The sequence below is a fragment of the Limulus polyphemus genome, unplaced genomic scaffold (assembly GCF_000517525.1).
Source record: "Limulus polyphemus unplaced genomic scaffold, Limulus_polyphemus-2.1.2 Scaffold997, whole genome shotgun sequence".
Lineage (NCBI taxonomy): Eukaryota > Metazoa > Arthropoda > Merostomata > Xiphosura > Limulidae > Limulus > Limulus polyphemus.
Window position 1 is genome coordinate 342,513 of NW_013666607.1, and position 4,135 is coordinate 346,647.

The 4,135-nt window shown below is 36.4% G+C and overlaps 1 protein-coding gene across 1 annotated transcript in view; it reads right to left on the bottom strand.

The window, feature by feature from the left end:
- Positions 1 to 637, bottom strand: part of LOC106461611 (serine protease 44-like) — a 31,961-nt gene extending 31,324 nt beyond the window's left edge. Inside the window, exon 1 of the mRNA XM_013921451.2 lies at positions 295 to 637. The gene's annotated coding sequence lies outside the window, so the exon portion shown is untranslated. The remainder of the gene's footprint in view (positions 1 to 294) is intronic.
- Between the last annotated feature and the right edge of the window lie 3,498 nt (positions 638 to 4,135).

A 4,135-nucleotide genomic window follows, 5' to 3' on the forward strand; every position in this document is an offset into this window, starting at 1 on the left:
AAGATGCTTTGCGGACTTTAAGGCATAACCAGGTTTCATTCGCACGGGTTCTGGGCAGTTGCCCCTTTGCCCTCCCCCCTGTTGGCGGGCCTGGTAAGTAGAAAGAAAGATAGATAGATAGAAAAAGAAAGATAGGTGTATATCTATAAGAAGGAACGAATTATAAACAAAACTATTTATATATATATAACTATATAAATGGTAAATATAAAAAGTTACATTGTATCAATTACGACGGAAATTGGGCATGACAACTAATTATCATTTCTGAAATTGTGATAATTAGGAACTTACCAAACAGTTCCAAACGCCCAGCTGTCCTGTGTAGTGCTTCTTCATAGCATAGTGTGAGAAAGCGAGTACATATCGAAGGAGGTGGTGTGGATCAGCAAAATGAGACAAGGTATTCTGAGAAGGGTTGTAAATTTTATGAAAGGTCCCTAACACGTAACTAGGTAACTATGCTGTAGCAACAGTACTATTACATGCATCTAATTTAAGTCAAAACAACCTCACTAACATAGCCTAAAAAATCAAGCCCCAGTTACTAAGAAACAGAATAACAAAGTTTCTTGAGGCCGAGGAGTACAGCACTCAAGGACAAGTACATCATATATATTCTGGCACAAACACAGTCATCTATTTCAAGTTTTAACACGTCAAATAGACAAAACGAGGCGTAGAGGATCTACAGATAATTATAGTTTACAGTACATGGCAATTTCACGAGTTATTAAACATTGTTGTTACTATCGGGACTCATGTAACTACCCATAATTCCACAGGAAGATTGCATCACAGAAGTTCACCCCATAGTGATTTATCTGTTGATTTCTTCTTCCTACGTCCTTCAGCAGTAAGTTTACGGACTTACATCATTGAAATCCAGGGCTCGATTCCCCACAGCGGAAAAAAAACATAACAATAAAAAAACATTTTTCTTTATAAAAAATAACGTATCCAGTTCTTGGTATGAGACGGATATATTTTGTGTGAGAGGGCGGATGAATCCGTTCTCGAATTCGAACCTAGTTGAATGGCCTAAACGTATTATTCCGGCAATGCAGGTCAAGTTTTGACGCGTGAGCGAATATCCCCAGTAAAAATCGTACTGAAATCTAAATACACCATACAATTCAAATCCACGGTAATATCTACTTATCCATTTATCCGTCTTCTGCCTTTCCGGATCGAATTCGTGCATACATCCATTTGTCCAACTTTTACTATATCCTGAAACTGGACACAACTTCATTGTTAAAATGAATCAAACTGTAGATAACAGACGCTTCTTTTTACTGCTATTTCCTAAATAAACTAATGTCGTGAGTTTCATATTTGAATAGTTTGTTTTGTTTGGAGTTTAGCACAAAGCTACACAAGGGCCATCTGCACTAGCCGTTCCTAATTTCGCAGTGATAGACTAGATGGAAGGCAGTTAGTCAACATTACCTACCGTCAACTCTTGGGCTACTGATTTACCATTGATTAATTTGATGTATTAATACATATATATATTTTCCCACTCCATGATTGTTTTAACATTACAAATTAATCAATAAAACTCGAAGTCCTCACAAAATATCATAGTTACAAGAAAAACAACACAAAAAATTCGTATTATTTAAACAGTAGTTCAACGAAGTTAGAAATTTTTCTAAAATGAAAATTGAAAGCAGACGATACTCGAGCCTACGATTTTGTTGATTGGGCGAATTGTATTGAACAAGTAGTCGTAAGCTGCCAGATGATGTTCAAACTGGGTTAGAGTCTGTACAACACCCAAAAATATTACCCGCATTCTAAGATGTGGGTTATAAGAGTGAAAATCAATCCCTTAGCATGGGGAGGGGAGGATTGTAGAGTGCCGATGTCTGGCTACCTTCACTATGGTCAGTAATTAAAATTAGAGACTGTATCTGATACTCCTAGTAGCTTTGACCATATATATAAAATACAAAAGTTTGGTCTTGAGGACTTCTGTTGTGATCACTTCATGATAATTTATCCTGTTTTAAAAATGTTAAAAGATTTTGACGAATAGTTAGTATTAGTACTATTTACAAAAGGTCTTTCTGTATTATTGCGCCAATCAGAGTCTTATCCATCAAGAACCGAGGCCCATTATAACACTGTCTCCTAACAAATGTTCCGGATCCTGTAACAGCTATTGTACATTACATTTGTTTTATTCGTGGACAGAATTTGTTCAATTCACTCAACATTCAGGACATGCGTAAGACAAGTAATAGCCTACGCAATATAACACATTATAAGGCCAGGAAGTTATAAGAACGTAAGTAAGTAACACAATATAACAAATTATAAGGCCAGGAAGTTGTAAGAACGTAAGTAAGTACACAGTATAACACATTATAAAGCCAGGAAGTTGTAAGAACGTAAGTAACTGATTTATGAGTCCGTGAATTCCCTGTTCGCGTCCGGCTGCCGTAAAAACTTCGCTCAGCACATTGAGGCCGTGAGCGATTTATAAGAATGACAGTCAAATTCCCTATAGAACACGTAGACTTACTTACTTACTTACTTACAACTTCCTGGCTTTATAATGTGTTATGTTGTGTTACACACCTTAATTACTAGGTCACGCCAAAGCATAAAGGATAACAACACTTAGAGGTAATAAAGGCTGAATTTGTGATTTATAAATGTAAGGAAGTAGCGTTTCTCGACGTTTGTATTAATTACCCAACTTCACTCATGTTGAAAACTATTTATCAAACATGCTGAAATTATCTTTAAGTTTTTAAGTAGATACAGATAGGATACCGCATACAATTTGCATTGTTCTCTCGTGGTAGCAACAAACTGACAGTGACTGCATGATTACATCGTGTAGGCTTAGTTAGCTGTCTGATTAGAATTAATTTATATTCATGTGTAGCAGTGGCTGTTCAACTTTTTTCTGTGATGATTTAATATGCGATCATTTTTATTTCCGAACAGATAAGAATTAGTTACTAATTAAAACTAAACGTTTTACATAATAAGTTGCTTAATCCTACTACTATCGAGCTAACTAATGGCTCTGTTCAAGTTACTGAACGCTGCACTGTAGGTTAATGCCTTGTGTTCGTTTTTGTAAAGATAAACGTTGCTTAACATTTCATGAGTTAGGCTTAACAGTGAGGCCAGTACACAAGTTTAAGTAGGTCAAAGTTTTCTTAAACCCTCATTCGCACCAGTTTCTACTCCTTAATATGTCATCATTATCCACCTCATGTATTCTCGTCTAAACTATTATTATTTTTATTATTGTTAAGTTGTATAAAGCATAAGCGGTCGTAACCTAATTGAATCGTCCATCGAAAACATGAAATACCGTTTTATGAACTTAGAACGTTTTGCAGAGAAAAATTAAAATTTCAGTATTCTTTATTTAAATTTTTTGGATAAGACAACGTTTCTCAGACATTCGTTAGCTTGTATCTGAATAAAATGTTCAGTTATTTAGTGATTAATTTTTTTATTACCGTGAAAATGGTATATTTTGCTCCAAGCGTGAAATCACGATTTCTACGGACATATTACTTTCGTGCCCCCCACCCACCCCGTGGCACAGCGGCATGTCTGCGGACTTACCACGCTAGAAACCGGGTTTCGATACCCGTGGCGGGCAGAGCACAGATAGCCCATTGTGTAGCTTTGTGCATAACTACAAACAAACAAACATATTACTTTCGCATTTCTCTTAGTTTTTTTTAGCGCAAAGCTTCACAATAGGATATCTGAGCTATGTCCACCACGAGGTATCGAACCCCTGATTTTAGCGTTTTAAGCCCGTTAGATTACCGCTAACAATGAGGGAAGAGACATTTTTGTTAGAAACACCTTATAAGTAAAATGGAAACCAAAACCAACGACTACTGAAACTAGTAGTATGTCGCAACTATTGATAGTGTTGCGTCATCGAGATCACATGACTACAGTGACGCCACGTTTCTAGAACCATCCCGTATCTTGGCGAATGCTCTAGTATTTGCTAGATATAGGGTAGTTTGGTATATATAAGAGGGGACAACGTGACGCGAATGTAATGTAATGTGTGTGTAGATAGTGAGTAATTGAACTGCAGTTAGAAGTATTATTGACGTTCGTTGTTATAGCGTTTGTTTAG